At 38.5% G+C, this 20,598-nt stretch overlaps 1 long non-coding RNA gene and 1 pseudogene across 1 annotated transcript; both read left to right on the top strand.

Moving 5' to 3' along the window:
* Positions 1-2,160: 2,160 nt before the first annotated feature.
* Positions 2,161-11,453, top strand: LOC129891419 (uncharacterized; annotated as a pseudogene).
* Positions 11,454-13,916: 2,463 nt separating this feature from the next.
* LOC129901577 (uncharacterized) lies at positions 13,917-16,899 on the top strand. The gene is made up of 2 exons (XR_008769876.1): positions 13,917-14,102; positions 16,210-16,899. It is a non-coding gene; the product is annotated as an uncharacterized LOC129901577 (long non-coding RNA).
* The last annotated feature ends 3,699 nt before the right edge of the window (positions 16,900-20,598 follow it).

Below are 20,598 nucleotides of genomic sequence, written 5' to 3'. Positions count from 1 at the left end.
CTTGACTCTATTTTCTCTAAGTGTCTAATTGAATTCTTCAATGATAGCTTCAACATTAGCCCTAATACAGTGGTTATGCAGAAGTGGTTTATTAAAAGGTGTAAAATATGGGATAGTTACCAATATATACCATTCAACCATTTAGTTTACTAACATATGGCCGAAGTATACACTGCATATACACGGTTGTATATGATGTGTATATGTTGTGTATAAGTTTGTATATGTATGTATAAACATGTATATTATATGTATAGGTATATATAGATATGTATATTATACATATGTGTGTATAATACTAGTATATAATATACACTATCCAATGTAATCCCATAAGTAGGGTCTTGGGAGGGTAGTGTGTACTTAGAAGACACCCCTACCTTGAAAGGTCAAGAGATTTTTTCCGATAGACCCCCGACTCGAGAAAAAACATAACAATAGAGTTCAAAATATAGTCAGTTTTAAAAGTGCCATCTTTGAATCACAATTTGTTCCTTTTATTTCCCCTTGAAACAAGAAGTGACCAGAAGCAAGGCAGGTGACTAGTTCTGGAATGGCCATAATCTATCTCTCAAATGATGGTCTCTGGGAATAAACATCAGGGAAGAGGAACATACATGCAGTATAGTTTTCGGAGTACCCCTCCAAGCGTGGTCCATGATCACGTTCGAACCATTGGAGACCATTGTGAAGGCTTCATTGCCATTGATTCAAACAAAAAGTGCAGAAATCATTTACTTTGGGCTAGGTTGTGCGTTAAATGCCCTATTTTAGACCTATTTCGTAAAATGGAATTAACGGTGGGTGAATGGAGCCATAAGATGATGATTCTTTCCAATTTTCATAATTGCTTGAAGCCGACTAGCCAGGAAAAATCTAGCAAAGCTACTTTACGTATGGCAAAGGAGTAGGTGGGTGTGACAGAAGCTCCAGGACTTTCGAGTCAACAAAGACAAAACATATATACCTTTTTTTCGTGATAGAATCACTTTATTGTCGACTTTTAATAAATGTGATTGGCCCAATCCTAGATCATATTCTATAAGTGGAGGAGCATGTGCCAGATTTAAATTTTAAAAAGGAAAATTTAACTATCTAAGCGAACATAGCTACTATATCTACAATACATAACTACAGTTTCAAAATATTACCAAATGTAGCGAAATTACCAATTAAATAGCAAATTCGCTGATTATTCTCTTTTCCCTTTTCCTTTTTATAGGCTTAAAACATTCCATGCATCTATTAGTGAACTCTCACCAAATCACATTTCTTAATTTGCTCCCATCACATTGCACACAATTTTTCTCCTAATTTTGCTCCCATCACAATTGTGATTTTCAAATTAGGCAAGTTTTTTGCATAAATATGCCGGGTATGTCTTACTTGTAGCTTCTTCTACTGAAAAATCACATTTAAGCCCTTAATTTAAAAAAATTTAGGGTTTATTATCTCAAGCTTTTTTTGTTGTTTATCAATGGCGGAAAATGATAAATTACAAAGAGGCTTACTCTAGGTATATTATCTAGCCAACCTTCTTATCAAAACCGCCCATCCTTTGATTTCTGCATTTTCACTCAAGAAGATGACAATGTTGACAATGTAGGGATTACTGATGTTTTTGAAGTTGAGAGACGGTCTAAGTTTCACAATGACCCAATTAAAATTCGAGAATTGAGTGAATAACTACAGTCAAAATCAAATAAGGAGATGGCCATTACACCAAATACGTGTATCAATAATTGGAAAAGAAAAAGGTTGTTCGTGATACATGTATCGAAAAGGTAAAAGAAGATATTCTATGTTTTGGTAGTGGTACTACTTCACTACGAACTACATATAGGTGCTAAATTCAGATCCCCTGATGTTTGGAGTGGAGTGATTGAGAATAGACTTGCATCTTGGCAGAGGCAATACCTCTCTATGGGGAAAGACACATTAATCGATAGTGTTTTGGATAACATTCCCACATATCAAATGTCTTTCATTCCACTGCCTTCCAAAGCAGTCAAGCAGCTCGACAAGATTAGGAGAACCTTTCTCTGAAAAGAGAGAAGCAAGAAGCCAAGAACCACAAATTTAATTTTGTCAGATGGGAAAAAATCACAGTGCCTAAGCAGCTTGGTGGTCTAGGCAGTAGGAATCTAACATATACAATAAATGTATGCTTATGAAATGTTTGTGGAGGCATTGCAAGGGGGAGAACTCTTTGTGGAAGAGGCTGCAAAGGCAATACATAGTTCTCAAAGCCCTTGATGCACCAATCTTTCCAGAAGACCTCATGGTATGGGACTCTGGAAGAACATCAGAAAGTTATGGTCTGAATTTTCCCCAAGTTCTTCCTTTAAATTGGGAATGGAAAGTGTACCAACATTAAATTCTGGGAAAACAAATGGTTAGGGGGGTCTACCCTAAAGAATGACTTTCCAAGCTTGTATCAGATAGCTCAAGAACAGAACTCCATCTCTCAGAATTGGCAAAATAACTGCTGGCAAATACTGTTCAGGAGGAATATTCAAGACTGGGAACTGCCTCACCTTATGGAGTTATGGCCTAAATTTGGAAGAACACTCTTGTCAAGCCAGGTATTACTGACAACCTAAAATGGAAGGATGGTCCCTTTTCAGTGAAGGAAGGCTACGCTCACCTATGCTATCCTCCAATGAGATGATTGACAGATGGCTCTGGGAATATTTCTGGAAAACAAAGCTTCCCTCAAAATCATATGTTTCAGTTGGATAGCTTTACATGAAGCATGCCTTGCACAGGATAATCTCTACAGAAGGAAAATTCAGACAGTTGATAGATGCTTCATATGCCTTAACAATTTAGAATCCAATAGACATCTTTTGCTAGACTGCCCAATCGTCACAGATATTTGGGGCATGTTTTTCTCTATTTTTGATGTCAAATGAGTTATGCCACAAAGCATAAAAGTGGCCTATGAATGCTGGTCTAAATGGAACGTTGATAAGTCCATCTGGACTCTGGCAGATGATTCCTGCCTGTATCGTTTGGTGTGTCTGGACAGAAAGAATCACAGATGTTTTGATGGGATTTCAACTCCTACTTGTATTCTTGAGGCTAAATGTCTTTTATAGTTCTATAGTTGGCAGAATCTTTCCCTCTAAATTGTCCTATTAATTTTTTGAACTTCATCAGCTGTAGCATTAGCTTAGTTTTTTGTAGCCTATGGCTTACAACCTTTTGAGCTTCTGATCAATGTGAAATGACTTGGTAGAAGAAATGGTGAGAAAGACAAAGACAGAAAGGAACTCAAAATATTTTGAAGACAAAAGCAGTTCCATTTAGAAGATCAAGATGAATCGTCTTTCTTTGTTCTATTTTTGGTGTAAAGAAGAATTTTTGGATTATGTATGAGACCTGATAGATTTAATAAGTAGCTTGCAAGTGACTGTCACATCAGGTTTCTTCTCTTTTCCTCATTTTGAGTTGTACACACAGTTATCAGCACTAGCCAGGTGCTGATTATGTTACCCTTCCTTTTTTTTAAAAAATGTCGCTTATGATGTTTCTAATGCTGTAGCTTCTAATGGTTAATATTACCCTTTTATCTTTAATTTTGTTATGGTGCATTTTCAAATTAGGTTAACTGTGTATGCATTGATGCAGATGGGTTGATGAAGTCATTCCAGATGCCCCTTGGGTTGTTACCCCGGAGTTCATTGATGAACATCTGATTGACTATGTGGCACATGACGCTCTTCCGTAAGGCTAAATGGCCCATAAATTTTTTACTTCTGTTGATTTGCATAAGGTCCTTGTTTCCTTGGTACAATATTTAGACGAGCTTTTGATATTAGCTATCTGATTTTCATTATTTTACTGAAAGATGGATTAGCTATACATAACTAATTTAAGGTCTTCCTCCTTGTATGATTTGCGTTATTTTATTTGTTTGTGTTGTCTTTCATTTTGGTTCATAGATATTTTTTTCTTTTAATTTTTTCGTCTTCTTGTCTCTACACTTCAGTTATGCGGATGCAAGTAGAGCTATGTTTACGAGTATGTAAGTCCAAAATGTACTTCAGTTTATCGTACACGACTTTCTACCTTATTCTTTTGATGTTTCTTTTAAACAATTTAGTTTGTCTGTACAATGTTTATGTGTGCATAAACCAGGTGGTTTGCAGCTTGTTCATCTTTTTTAACATGCTGTATGAAAGTCATTCTCTATTTTCTCATTGTTGATCCTTTATTTTCACTCTTTTATGCGTGCTGAAGCCATGTATAATGTGAATATTTTTAAAACCTGTGTTATTAGGTTAAGTCCATTGGTAAGTTCTTGGAGACCAAGCGGACTGATGGAATATCTACTTCAGATTTAATAATGAAGATTGTAAAAGACTACAATGAATATGTGATGCGCAATTTGGACCGAGGATATTCAAGAACGGATCTTGGTCTTAGTGTCACGACCCAAAAACTGAGGACATGATGACACACATCTCAAAACCTAATCTGATGTGTAACCCTAAAAATAAAACTCATACAAGACTCCCAAAGGGGAAAGTGATGCCACGATTTAAATAAAAAGAAAAAAAAAACAATGAAGAAATTATCCCAAAACCTGGTGTCATAAGTATAAAGAGCATCTAATACAAGGTGCGAATCTGAAGATACAACTTAAGTCTCTGAATGATACAAAAGACTGAAAAATAAAGATAGACTAGTGACGATCCAAATTCGGGGACCTCACCACTAATCTGAGAATACACAATCCGCTAGAATATTAACTGCCACGTGGGGTACCCCGACTAGTATCTGCATCAAAAAGGGACACAGAAGTAGGGGTGAGTACAATTCACATGTACTCAGTAGGTTTTAGCTGACTGAGTATAAGGAATTAATCAAACCTATGAAATAAACTAAGGAACGCTTCCACCTGCATACAGAAAAGTCTCACTTCGGCATCGGTGCCGTCAGTTTATATATATAGTGGCACGAGTAAAGTAAACTCATAATAACAACTCATAATCACAATTAATCAAATAATTCAAGCAACACAAATATCAATGCAATGCAATGCAATATGATGATGCAATGATGTGGTGGTACGGTGGAATCAAGACTGTCGCATAGCCTGTCGTATACACCTGCTGAGCTGTGCTACCAAGCAGGACCCATGGGGGTCTCGCAGACCATATACCTCAATCATAATATCTCATTATCCTTGCCACCTCCTCGTGGTCAAGGGATCACAATGCATCCACTACCCTGTCAGAAAACTGCCTCGGTCAGGGACTCAAGATACAAAGGTTAGGATCACAATGCATCCACTATCCTGCCGGAAAACTGCCTCGGTCAGGGACTCAAGATACAAAGGTTGGGATCACAATGCATCCACTACCCTGCCGGAAAACTACCTCGGTCAGGGACTCAAGATACAAAGGTTTAAAGGTGTTTCATTTTCTTTCTCAAAAAGAATTTTTATATTTCTCAATTTCCCATGTTTCATGATATGATGAATGAGGATGAATGCATCAAAACACATATGCATGGAAGTAATAATCAACTCACATGTGGTATAAGGTTCAAAGTTCTCAAAACTTAACCTACACATGATATTCACCCTCAATAAATAGTAACGGGAAGAACACACTTTCATTTAAATATTCACCCCTTTCTCAACAATATTTCAATACTCAAGTATGCTCAAAACCCCCAACTCAATCTCTCAGTCGGCATCACAAGTCAAATAATATACTCAAGCCTCTCTCTTAGGCAAATCACAATTCACATGCTCTCAAAGCAAATAAGATAACAAATAAGGCCCCCATACGGGCTATGTAATACGAATAAACCCCCACACGGCAATACATTAATAAATGAGCCCCCACACGGGCATCACAATATATATAACATTCTCAACTCATACTACAACCCCATCCAAAAGTCTATAACATATGAATGACTAATTACCCCATCTCAATCTCAAAGAAAGATAGCCAAACCTATCTCAATTGCTGAAACCGTACTCGAATACCTCCACCGGACAAGCAACTCTCGAATTCAGCGCCCGGAATGACAATCCACTATCAACAATGAAACATACACGTCACAAGGAGTCCAATGACACCCATATTGATAGGTTTCGGAACCGGGGATAAAATGGTCCAAAAATTAACTATTTTCGAAAAGGGTCAAATCTGGAAATTTATTGAACAATCCCATTCTATTGGTAATAAGGAACTCATGGTTGAAAAACCCATAAAAATAGAGCTCAAAACGAGTTGGAAATCACAATTTTCCTTAAATTCGGATTAGGGAAGAAACAAAGATTTTTGGGGTTTGAAACTAAAATTTAAGAGTTAAAATCGTCAAAAACTTAATGAAAAAGGAAGGTTTTAGGTCAAAAATCACTTACCCAACACTTTGCCTCGAAAATCTCTTTTCAAATCACCTCAAGGAGTTCAAGAACTCAAACAAATGATGAAAAATATTGAAATGGGAAGAAAGGGGCATTTTCTGCCCAAAAAGTTACTGTTCACGCGTGTTTTGTACAAATTTTTGAAAATCACCCTCAAGGTCATTACAATATCCACCACTAAAAAAGATGTTCGTCCTCGAACATAAGATTAAATAAAGTACCTGGGGTCTCAAAAAGCTGAGGGTACCGAGCCTGCATATCAGACTCTAACTCCCAAGTCGCCTCCTCAGCAGGCCGATGCTGCCACTGCACCTTGACCGAAGCGACCTCCTTGGTCCTGAGTCTACGAAGCCGCCTATCTAGAATAACTGTCGGCTCCTCCTCATAAGTCAAATCCGGACTCAACTCTACCGCATCATAAGAAATCACATGAGACTCATCCGGTATGTACTTGCGAAGCATGGAAACATGAAACACCGGATGGACAGCTGACAATTTAGGGGGTAAGGCCAACTTATACGCCACTCCACCTACTCTCCTCAGGATTTCAAACGGGCCAACAAACCTTGGGCTAAGCTTTCCCTTCTTTCCGAACCTCATCACACCCTTCATGGGCGATATTTTAAGCCACACGCAATCACCCACCATGAACTCTAAGGGACGAACCCTCTTATCAGCATAACTCTTCTGACGACTCTGAGCTGTCAATAGTCTACCTTGAATCAAACGTACCCGCTCCACAGCATCCCTAAGTAAGTCAGTATCCAATGCATCAACCGCAACAGAATCAAATCATTCAATGGGTGATCGACACCTACGACCATATAATGCCTCAAATGGTGCCATTTGAATGCTGGAGTGATAACTGTTATTATAGGCAAACTCTGCTAAGGGCAAGTGTTGGTCCCATCGGGCACCAAAATCAATCACACAGGTCCTAAGCATATCCTCCAACACCTGAATAGTCTGCTCGGACTGACCATCGGTTTGGGGATGAAATGTTGAACTCATCTCTAGCCGCGTACCCATACCACACTGTAATGCCTTCCAAAAGTGAGAGGTGAACACTGAACCCCGATCCGATACAATAGAGATAGGCACCCCATGCAGCCTAACAATCTCACGAAGATAGATCCTAGCTAACTGATCCGCATTGTAGCTAGTCTTCACCGGAAGGAAATGGGCTGATTTGGTCAATCGATCCACAATCACCCAGACAGAGTCATACTTACCCAATGCCATGGGTAATCCAGACACGAAGTCCATAGTGATACGCTCCCATTTCCACTCAGGAATGGGCATCCTTTGCATAGGACCACCCGGTTTCTGATGCTCATACTTCACTTGTTGGCAATTTAAACACTTAGCCACAAAATCAATAATGTCTCTCTTCATGCCACACCACCAATAGTGTTGTTTCAAGTCATGAAACATCTTTGCCACTCCCGGGTGAATCGAATACTTGGAACAATGAGCCTCCTCCAATATCATACGTACCCATTCACTAACCTTGGGCACACAAATGCGACCATTAATCCTCAAAACTCCTTCCGAATCAAGAGAGGTTGATTTTGCTTCACCACTTAACACTTTGTCTCGAATGACCCTCAACTTTTCATCTTCAAACTGGTGTGTACGAATCTGGTCCATCAGAGTAGACCTAGCCTCCACAAAGGCCAAAATACCATGATATGTAGAAATATCAAGTCGGACCAACTGTCTAGCCAATGACTGAACCTCCAATGCCAAAGGCCTCTCCACAGCCTTAAGAAAGGCCAAACTACCCATGCTAGATGCTTTGCGACTCAAGGCATCCGCTACCACATTAGCTTTGCCCGGATGATAAAGTATGGTAATGTCATAGTCTTTCAATAACTCTAACCACCTACGTTGCCGCATGTTCAGATTCGGCTGAGAAAAGATATACTTAAGGCTACGGTGGTCAGTATAGACCTCGCAATGCACTCCATAGAGATAATGCCTCCACAACTTCAGAACAAACGCCACCGCTGCTAACTCTAAGTCGTGGGTAGGATAGTTCTTCTCATGTACCTTCAACTGTCGAGAAGCATAAGCTATAACTCTACCTTTTTGCATCAATACACCACCCAAACCGACTCCCGAAGCATCACAAAACACAATAAATGCCACGCCCTCCTCGGGTAAGGATAGAATAGGTGCTGAAGTCAATAATTCCTTGAGCTTTTGAAAGCTCGCCTCACACTCCTCAGTCCACTGAAATGCCACGGTCTTTTGAGTTAGCCTAGTCAATGAGGCTGCAATAGAAGAGAATCCTTGAACAAACCGACGATAGTAGCCTGCCAACCCAATAAAACTCCGAATCTCGGTAACCGAAGTAGGCCTAACCCAATCACGAACCGCTGCAACTTTGGCTGGATCAACCATAATACCATCCTTGGTCACTATATGACCCAAGAATGTCACGGCCTCAAGCCAAAACTCACATTTGGAGAATTTTGCATACAACTTCTCCTCTCTCAATCTCTGAAGGACTGTCCTCAGGTGCCTATCATGATCTGCCTCATTCTTGGAATAAACCAAGATGTCATCAATAAACACGATCACAAACGAGTCCAAATAAGGTCGAAATACCCGGTTCATCAACTCCATAAAAGCAGCCGGGGCATTAGTCAACCCGAAGGACATAACCACAAACTCATAATGCCCATAACGAGTCCTGAATGCAGTCTTTGGGATATCAGATTCCCAAACTCTCAACTGATGGTAACCCGACCTCAAATCAATCTTTGAGAACACCGATGCACCTTGAAGCTGGTCAAATAAATCATCAATGCGAGGGAGAGGATACTTGTTCTTGATAGTGACTTTGTTCAACTATCGATAGTCAATACACATCCTTATAGTACCATCTTTCTTCTTCACAAATAAAACCGGTGCACCCCACGGTGATACACTAGGTCTAATAAACCCTTTCTTCAACAAATCTTCCAATTGTTCTTTCAACTCTTTCAATTCTGCCGGAGCCATCCGATAAGGAGAAATAGAGATGGGTTTAGTGTCATGCTCCAAATCAATCACAAAATCAATATCACGGTCAGGAGGAACTCCCGGCAAGTCTGTAGGAAATACATCCATAAACTCTCTCACCACCCTCGTAGTCTCTATATGAGATGACTCCGTGGTGAGATCACGTACATGAGCCAAATAATACAAACAACCCTTATCCATCAAGCGACGAGCACGAATATAAGATATCACCCCCTTAGGATACGAACTCGGATTACCCTTCCATACTAAGCTAGGTAAACCGGGATAAGCTAAGGTCACGGTCTTTGCATAACAATCTAATATAGCATGATAAGGAGATAACCAGTCCATACCCAATATCACATCAAAATCAAGCATGTCTAGTAAAATCAAGTCTGCACGGGTCTCTCTACCCGAAAATATCACCAAACATCCCTTGTATACCCGATCCACTACTAAAGATTCACCTATTGGGGTAGAAATAGTAATAGGCACAATAAGGGACTCACTCACATAATCAATACCCACATCAAAATAAGTCGACACATAAGAATAGGTAGACCCTGGGTCAAATAATACTGAAGCAGAACGATGGCAAACTGGAACAATACCTGTAATAACTGCATCAGAGGCTTCTGCCTCATATCTACCCGGTATAGCATAGCATAACTGACGGTCACCCTTAGCCTGTGAACCACCACGAGCACCACCTCATACTCTACCCCTAGCACCATGGGTGCCACCTCTAGTATTCTGCGAAGAACCTCGAACAGTTCGAGCATCTATAGAACGAACAACTGGTGCCCCAGGCCGTCCATTAGAATGAGCACATTTGGGGCAATCTTAGGCCTTATGCCCAAACTCATCACACACATAACAACCTCGAGGACCTGAACTCCGTGGGGAATAACTAGAAGTGTCAAAACGACCTCCGGAGCTCGAAGAACCCTGAATAGCTGCCTGGACTGGTCTGCCCTGATAACCATGGGTTCCTGAACCCGAATATTCTCTACCCTTGGAGGAATGATCGCTGAATTGACCCTGCCGACGGAACCTCTTGGCCCCGCCCTGTCTAGCACGTCGGATACTCTTTATCATCCTGGCATGATCAATAATACTCTGAAACATACCCCCAGACAGTACAAGAGAGGTTGTAGCCTCCTGGAGATAACCGGCGAATCCCTTCACTAGTTTGCGAATCCGCTCGAACTCGGTTAGAATACTCGACATAGCATAACGAGATAACTCATGGAAGCGAGTCTCGTACTCAGATACAGATAGGGATCCCTTCTCCAGTCTGTCAAACTCATCCCTACGCTGATCACGAAGGCTATAAGGCACAAATCTCTGAAGGAACACCTCAGTAAACTGTTCCCAACTCATCATAGGAGAACCAATAGGTCTACGAGCAAGAACTGACCTCCACCATTCTTTGGCCACTCCCGCAAATTGATATGAAGTGTAAGCAACTCCATGTGCCTCTAAAATGCCTAGGTTGAACAACCTGTCTTGGCACTCAGTCAAAAAGTCATAGGCTTTCTCTCCGGCTTTACCATCAAACCTTGGAGGCGACAATCGAACGAACCTCTCGAAACTCTTCTGCTCAGCTACCGACATGACAGCATTAGCAGAAACTGGCGGAGCTGCAAATCTCGGAGGTGCAATAGAAGGCATTGAAGATGAACCAGGAGTCTGAAATCCTACACTAGGCCCCTGAACTGACGGTGTAGCACCAACTGTGATAGGAGAACCTACAGTACCTGAAACAATACCAGAGGTAGGAGCACCATCCAGTCTAGCCAATAATCGAACCAGTAGCTCCTGAAGAATCGGAGCACTATCGGGAACCACAGGAGGCTGGGATAGCCTCTGCTCCTCAGTCTTCTGCTCTAAGTCATCCTCATGCTCATACATGGGCTCAGGTGATAGCTCTCTAGCTCGTCCACGAGCAGGTGCCGCTCCCCTTACTCGGCCTCGTCCCCTGACTCCACCACGTCCTCTACCTCGCCCGCGTACTGGGCTCGAGCAGCAGGTGCAGCCTCACCCTCAGTAATTGTGGCTCTAGTCCTCACCATCTGCGCAGAAGGAATAGATCAGAGGTATACAACACTTGATATGAATAAATCGCACGAAGGGAGTAAAAAGAAAGAAATTCTCCTATTAAGTATCTTGTAGCCTCTCGAAGATAAGTACGGACGTCTACATACCGATCTGCAAGACTCTACTAGACACCCTGCTCTTTAACTTATAAGACCGGTGAACATAGTGCTCTGATACCAATTTGTCACGACCCAAAAACTGAGGTCATGATGACACACATCTCAAAACCTAATCTGATGTGTAACCCTAAAAATAAAACTCATACAAGACTCCCAAAGGGGAAAGTGATGCCACGATTTAAATAAAAAGAAAAAAAACAATGAAGAAATTATCCCAAAACCTGGTGTCATAAGTATAAAGAGCATCTAATACAAGGTGCGAATCTGAAGATACAACTTAAGTCTCTGAATGATACAAAAGACTGAAAAATAAAGATAGACTAGTGACGATCCGAATTCTGGGACCTCACCACTAATTTGAGAATACACAATCCGCTAGAATATTAACTGCCACGTGGGGTACCCCGACTAGTATCTGCATCAAAAAGGGACACAAAAGTAGGGGTGAGTACAATTCACATGTACTCAGTAGGTTTTAGCTGACTGAGTATAAGGAATTAATCAAACCTATGAAATAAACTAAGGAACGCTTCCACCTGCATACAGAAAAGTCTCACTTCGGCATCGGTGCCGTCAGTTTATATATATAGTGGCACGAGTAAAGTAAACCCATAATAACAACTCATAATCACAATTAATCAAATAATTCAAGCAACACAAATATCAATGCAATGCAATGCAATATGATGATGCAATGATGTGGTGGTACGGTGGAATCAAGACTGTCGCATAGCCTGTCGTATACACCTGCTGAGCTGTGCTACCAAGCAGGACCCATGGGGGTCTCGCAGACCATATACCTCAATCACAATATCTCATTATCCTTGCCATCTCCTCGTGGTCAAGGGATCACAATGCATCCACTACCCTGTCGGAAAACTGCCTCGGTCAGGGACTCAAGATACAAAGGTTAGGATCACAATGCATCCACTACCCTGCCGGAAAACTGCCTCGGTCAGGGACTCAAGATACAAAGGTTGGGATCACAATGCATCCACTACCCTGCCGGAAAACTGCCTCGGTCAGGGACTCAAGATACAAAGGTTTAAAGGTGTTTCATTTTCTTTCTCAAAAAGAATTTCCATATTTCTCAATTTCTCATGTTTCATGATATGATGAATGAGGATGAATGCATCAAAACACATATGCATGGAAGTAATAATCAACTCACATGTGGTATAAGGTTCAAAGTTCTCAAAACTTAACCTACACATGATATTCACCCTCAATAAATAGTAACGGGAAGAACACACTTTCATTTAAATATTCACCCCTTTCTCAACAATATTTCAATACTCAAGTATGCTCAAAACCCCCAACTCAATCTCTCAGGCGGCATCACAAGTCAAATAATATACTCAAGCCTCTCTCTTAGGCAAATCACAATTCACATGCTCTCAAAGCAAATAAGATAACAAATAAGGCCCCCATACGGGCTATGTAATACGAATAAACCCCCACACGGCAATACATTAATAAATGAGCCCCCACACGGGCATCACAATATATATAACATTCTCAACTCATACTACAACCCCATCCAAAAGTCTATAACATATGAATGACTAATTACCCCATCTCAATCTCAAAGAAAGCTAGCCAAACCTACCTCAATTGCCGAAACCGTACTCGAATACCTCCACCGGACAAGCAACTCTCGAATTCAGCGCTCGGAATGACAATCCACTATCAACAATGAAACATACACGTCACAAGGAGTCCAATGACACCCATATTGATAGGTTTCGGAACCGGGGATAAAATGGTCCAAAAATTAACTATTTTCGAAAAGGGTCAAATCTGGAAATTTATTGAACAATCCCATTCTATTGGTAATAAGGAACTCATGGTTGAAAAACCCATAAAAATAGAGCACAAAACGAGTTGGAAATCACAATTTTCCTTAAATTCGGATTAGGGAAGAAACAAAGATTTTTGGGGTTTGAAACTAAAATTTAAGAGTTAAAATCGTCAAAAACTTAATGAAAAAGGAAGGTTTTAGGTCAAAAATCACTTACCCAACACTTTGCCTCGAAAATCTCTTTTCAAATCACCTCAAGGAGTTCAAGAACTCAAACAAATGATGAAAAATATTGAAATGGGAAGAAAGGGGCATTTTCTGCCCAAAAAGTTACTGTTCACGCGTGTTTTGTACAAATTTTGGAAAATCACCCTCAAGGTCATTACACTTAGCTGTGTGAAGGTATACTCATTTAGTTTTTTGATTGGGTGATGTAGTAATACCTTACCTTCCTCAGAAAAATAAGTGTTCTTTTTTGGCAAATGCAATGAAAGAAAAAAGTGTTTTAACTGGATGATGTAGACTTTCTGCTAGCATTAGCTTTACATCTTGTTTCATTATTTGTTTTGCCAGGTATTAACTTCATTATTGCCTCTTGTAGGAAAAAAGGCTGAGAGTGAACAGGGGTTTGAAAAAGTTGCATGAGAGAGTAAAGAAACAACAAGAGAAAGTGGAAGAGAAGGTATACTCTTCTTTATTTGACTGCTTTTCATTTCTCTATTTGTCAGAAGAGTCTCCAATCTGCATAGAATATTTGGTTTGTGAATATAGTTTGGCAATTATCTGGATAAAGCAAGGGGAAAGGATATTAAGATCTATGTCCTCTATCTTTTGTGCAAATGGCATTTTTTTGTTAGGAAGGTATAACATATCTTATATAATCAAAAGAGTATCCCTCAGCACACAGACTCTGCTAAAACAATATAGTTACAGGAACCCCAAAAAACATAAACCGGTTCTTTAACTTATTTCAATGACCCAATAATGTCAACTACAGAATCTACATCTTCTGCTAGGCCCCTTTTTGTTGAGTTGGCTACATCTTCAAAATACCATGCATTCCTTTTCCTTACTATTGTCCACCAGATGCATGTACGAATAATTCTCCATCTTCTCTTCTGCCTTACAAAATTGCCAGGATCATTCCAGCATGCTAACGACTCAACAGTTTTCCTAGGCATTATCCATCTTAGCCCCTTCTTAATCAGGAAGAGCTGCCTTAGAGTACTCATAACTTTGCAATGGATAAATAGGTGGCTATTTCTTTCATTCATTATCCATCTGAGCCCTTTCATAATTCATACTCAGTAAGAGCTACCAGAGTACTGGTAACTTTGCAATGGATAAATAGGTGGCTATTTGTTTCAATTTCTCTCCTACATAGAAAATATTGTGCAAATGGCACTTTGAACAATGAAAGGGTAGCATGGGAAACAATAGGATGGTATATAAGGTAAGGTTGAATCGGAAGATACAATTGAATTGCCTCTCTACTCTACAAAGGTAGGGGTAAGGTCTGCATACACTCTACCCTCCCCAGACCCCACTTGTGGGACCATACTTGGTATATTGTTGTTGTTGCTGTTGTGATGAATGTTATGAAGTGTAGGCGGCTTGGTTTAACACATCCTATAATGGAATATCAACATTATACATCAGTGTTAGTGTTCTAATCTTTTATCATTGCTGTGCAACTGTCATTTTCTTGTAGGTTCTTGTATTATTAGATCCTTTATATATTAAGCTGACAGCATTTCATAAGGTCAAGTTTGCGCCCTAGGAGATGAAGCATTCATATTATGTCATGCATAGGAACTTGGATACAAATACAACAGACATCCACATTTTCATAGTAGCTGTACTAGCCTAGATCAATGTTTGTGCATTTAGTTGCTATTCCTTATGAGTAGGGTGATATGTCCAACCACTTTTAGATGCTTCAGTAGATATCTTTGCTGACAGAATTGTTGTTTTAGTAGGTGGATGGTTCTTTTTGTTTAATGCAACACTCTTGTGTAAATTCAAGTTTGACTTTGTTGGGTTCCACATTGGCATGGTTTCATCTGTTGAGAGGCCTGGAGCTTTTTAATTAGTATAAGTAATTTTCTCAACCTGTAGTGAAGTGTTCATGAGTTCTGCGGTTTGCTTCCCCTTTATGATGTGGCTCAGTTGATGCTGTATATATATTCTTTTGAATAGGGATAGTATATGTATTTATTTCTATTATTGAGCTTGCATCCGATTATGGTTAATTAGAATGAACTGCCTTTAAGGGCAGAAGCGCATCCAAACCTTGCTCTTTTGTAGTACTTGTTGGAATTTATAATACATATATGCTCGATGCATATGTAGGTAAGGACGACTTAGAGTTGGACATGGAATTACTAATTCAAATTGAAATGTACAATGATTCGGGAAATTGAAACAGATGGAGTATTAGTTTTCGATTAATTATAGTTTGTCACCTCGTAGAATTTAGGTGGTGGAGATTGTGAAAGTTGCAATTATCTGAAGAGTGAGCTAAACTATGATAGAAGATGCTATTTTTCATCTGATATGCTAGGTTTCTGAGTAAATAAAGCTCTTGCTTCTCCATTTCTTACTATATCTTTTGTAACTCAGTGTTACCAAAAATGGAGCAATATGTAGCAGTTCCGATAGCTCTTTCGTATGTCAATGAAATGAATATAAGATGGATGGCTGTCATCATGGAAGAACCATCTCTCTTTCAGTCTAAGCTATTTCTAGCCTTGTAGTACAAAACATGTTAAAAAGACTACTTGTTGCAGATTCAAACAGTAGTAAAGCATCGAAATATTTGGGTGGAGAATGATGATAGATTGGTTGCTGGTTTCCTTGAGATGTTTGAAGAGGGTTGCCACAAAATGGTTAGATCTCTCTGCCGCTTTTTCCATCCCTCCTTCCTCCCATGCTCTTCTCCTCTTGTTTCTATCCATTGTTCAATCCCTTACAGTTTGCCAGGCTGAAAAATTTTAGCACCTCGCGCACACAAATCATATATTTGCACTTCTGATCATGCATATTGGATTTCAACAAGGAACTGTCATAAGAGACCGAATTCAAGAGCAGATGAGGTCCAAGAGTATAAAAGGGATTCTATATGACAAAGAAGAGGAAGATGATGAATATGACTACTATTACGGAAGCAGTGACGATGATGAAGAATACTACGACGGTGAAGATGAAGAATAGGGTTCATCACTTTATCATGTTATGTGGTGAGTTTCTCAGTGTAAAATGTAGTTTATGGATCAAGTTGTATGAAGATGTATTATGTCTAATGGTTGGATGCGCGTGCAATATGCGTGTTTTCTTTTGGTAGAATGTAGTGGCAATTAGTCGTGTTGTAAACCGTGATCAAGCATAGTCTTGTACCATAACGCTGTCAAGCAGAGTGATTTGTCTAATATGAGATGAATAATCATATGTTCTTGAAAATGCAACTTTATTTCCCCCTTTTCCTCTTTTGGCTATTGAAAAGCTAGGACCGCGTAAGTGTATTTATGTGCAGTGCATGTATTAATGAATAGCGATGCACTAAACTTTCATTGATGGCGATCAAATATCTTCTGGTAAAATGACCCTATGCTCTTTGTATCAGCATGTTACTGTTCATCTCATATTTTAGGTCCATTAGTTTTGGGCCATTTCTAATTATATCTTGTTGTTTTTACTGTCTGATATTACTGTTTTGTTTTTATCTCTCCTTGAGCCGAGTGTTTACTAGAAATAGTCTTTCTCCTATCATAAGGTAGGGAAAGGGTATGTGTACACACTATCCTTCGAGACTCTACCCGAAGGATTATACTGTGTTTATTGTTGTTGTTGTTGAGCTTTTTGAGAATGGAGAACCCCGGACGGCCTTGGAGGCTTGAAAACAAGATAGTCCAAAAAAGGGGCCTTCTGTCTACACGCTTTTGAGAATAGAATAGATGAGACGGTTGTGATTGACAAAGTAGGGGGAGATGTTGTCGTACTCGGAGGCCCGAGAGTACATGCCAGACGAAACAACGATGGCTCCATAGGGGGGATTGTTGGGTTCTTATGAGTGCATTAACTAGAAATTGGTTGGAATTGGAAGCGATTGTAAGCGAGGGAGGGAAAGGAAGATGGAGGGGAAGGAAAAGCAGAAAGTTTTATGCGTTTGTACTCCATATCCGTGAAGCACTTCACTCGCTCAAGAAGATATACAAAATTGCTACCTTTCCGATGTTAGAAGAATTATACGTAGTTTTGATGTAGTATTGGGTGTGAACTTGTTCACAAGCATCTTCTATTGATGGAACTCCACCTTTGAAGGTAGACACATTGCAGGGTGTAGATTGGCTCATACGCTCTATCGTCGCATACTTGCATGATAGTTTTCTACTTTTCAGTATTGGCTGGACGTATGCCTTTAAAATATGCATTCAACAAAACTCAATAGCTTTTGATGCTTATTAAATATATGCATTACACTATTTTTCATCAAGTATATAAAAATCAAAATTAGAACCCAATTATTAGTATTTAAGGTCATTATCCTTGAATTCGCAACTCATAAAATTTAAATTATTATCCTCATAATACTAACAATCTTCCTGATGTCGAATATAGTAAATTGGACAGAAAACTTTCACGTGTAATGATTGTAGATTGAAAATTCCCACTAAAACTTAGATAAAAGATTAGACTGAACCTTCTTAAAAGTAAGAAAAATTTAGAATACTTAACAGTTGACAGTGACAAATATGTCTTATTTTTTCCGAGTATTCATGATTGGTTTAGCAAAGAATAATCCAATTACATATATATAGAAGGTTAATAAATTAAACTTAAAACGTATACATAAATTTAATAGGGGTACACAAAATTTTGTTATAATTAACTACAAATGCTTAATTTTTTCCATAAAGTTAGAAAGCAAGAAAAACTAATGTTACCCTATTATTTCAATTTATTGAAAGTAGGGGTGGAGCATGGAAAATAAGGGTCAAGTTCATCCAAAAAAAATTCGTCGTAAATTATCTATATATACAAGACTAGAATTATCTTTTATATACAAGATTAGAATTATCTTTTATATATATAATTGATGTTGAATTTTATTGACTTTCTCATGTGTTTTATCTTTTTATATTTTAAATCACGCGAAACTCATCGGTGCCCCCTAAAGTTGGCACCAACTTTCACTTAGACACCTAAACTAGGCTTTGTTCATTTTAGACACCTCAATAAGGCTCCGATGTGTCATTTTGACACTTTGTGCTGACTTGGCACATTGCGTGTGCTGCACCCATTTTAAGCGCGTGAACAACGTTTTTTCTTAAAAAATAATTTTTTTTGTTGTTCTTTTTCTTTCACTAGTTTCAAGTTTGAAAAAATATATATAACTCGTTTTTTCAGTAAACTTTTTTGTACTAACAAAATTACTTTTTTTTTTTACAAAAAAAGTTAAATTTTGTTCAAATACACACTTCAAATTCAAATAATTTTTAAAAATATTTTTTAAAATATTTTTTTTAGTTTTTTTTGGTCAAAATGCCTAAAAAAAACTTTGGAAGGTCTCGCAAATTGTTGGAACTTTTCTGGAAATTTCATTGAATTATGTGGAAAGATTGATTCTTCCCATTCTGATGATTATCATGTATTTAATCACAAGCAAACATTCAATGAAGTTCCATAGCTTTTATGGTTTAGTAATTTCATAGTGAGTAATTTTAAATTTGTATTAGTCTTGCCGAAAAAAATGAAGGTTCGTCGGATTTTTTTAACCCAATTTGATTTATATTTTTATTTGCCAAGCTCCATTTTTTCCCTTTTAGATGATATGGATAGCGTTGGGTGGATGTTGGAGGAGAAGAAGATCCGGTGGGGTGGGGTGGGGAGGGGTTGGGGTTGGAGAAGACGACGGAGGGATGGGTGGTGTTGGAAGACCACTGATAGGGTGTGGGGGTGGGGGTGGGGGTTAATAGTTGTTAATTTTTATTTTTTAAAAAAATTATAATTTGAATTAAAAAAAGCCACGTGTCATCAAATTATTGGTCATTTTTTCTATTCAAAAGTCATTATATATATATATATATATATATATATATATATAAGACGTGTCTTTATTTAATTTGCTGCTTTTGACACGTCAGGCGAGTGCATTATACACACTTAATATATTTTGGTGATTGTCAAAAAAGTGTCAAAATGACACATCGGAGCCTTACTTGAGGTGTCTAAAATGAACAAAGCCTATATATATATATATATAAGACGTGTCTTTATTTAATTTGCTGCTTTTGACACGTCAGGCGAGTGCATTATACACACTTAATATATTTTGGTGATTGTAAAAAAAGTGTCAAAATGACACATCGGAGCCTTACTTGAGGTGTCTAAAATGAACAAAGCCTAGTTGAGGTGTCTAAGTAAAAGTTGATGCCAATTTTAGGAGACCATCGATGGATTTCGCCTTTAAATCACCTAGTGAAAATTATGATTCCGCTAATAATCAGTGAGGGTCTACGTTATAATATGGTGTGCATGTTTAACCATACAATATGTGTGTGAGTTGACAACATAAACAAAGAGAGACGACAAATAGGGGAAAGGAAGGAAATGACATGAAAAAGGAAATTTAACCACTTCATATAAAATAAATAAAAAAACAAAGTGAAAATACACTACACACCAAGACCTGTGGGCTTCACTTTGTGAAAAAAGAGAAATATCCAAAGCCAAAGTTGAATTGCTAGTTTTGTCAAATATTGGATTCTCTAGGTATCCTTACCCTTTTGGTAAGAATTCTTTTTATTTGTTTTTATTGTTGGAAAGAACGATATATAGGGTCATTTACATAAATAATATAGTATATAGTATTAATTATGAGTTTTAGTATATGTTTTAATTTTATAAATAAATAACAGTAATTTTTTACTCGAAATAGTAAAAAAAAGAACAAAAATATTTTCTCTTTCTTCCCTCCCTCTTTCTCATTTTTTTTCTTTTTCCGTTTTTCCTTTTTCTCTCTTTCTCTTTCTCCCCCACCCCCTCTCTCCTTATTCTCTTTTTTTTGTTCGATTTTTCTCTCTCTTTTTATCTTTTTCTTTCTCCCTTTTTTTAAAAATACGTAATAATTAATTATCCTAATTTAAATTTAATTTTGGATGCGATATTATCGAAATGAT

This window comes from Solanum dulcamara, chromosome 1 (assembly GCF_947179165.1).
Source record: "Solanum dulcamara chromosome 1, daSolDulc1.2, whole genome shotgun sequence".
NCBI classification, from domain to species: domain Eukaryota; kingdom Viridiplantae; phylum Streptophyta; class Magnoliopsida; order Solanales; family Solanaceae; genus Solanum; species Solanum dulcamara.
Note: the sequence above shows the minus strand (reverse complement) of the source record. Positions and strands in the feature narration are given on the sequence as shown.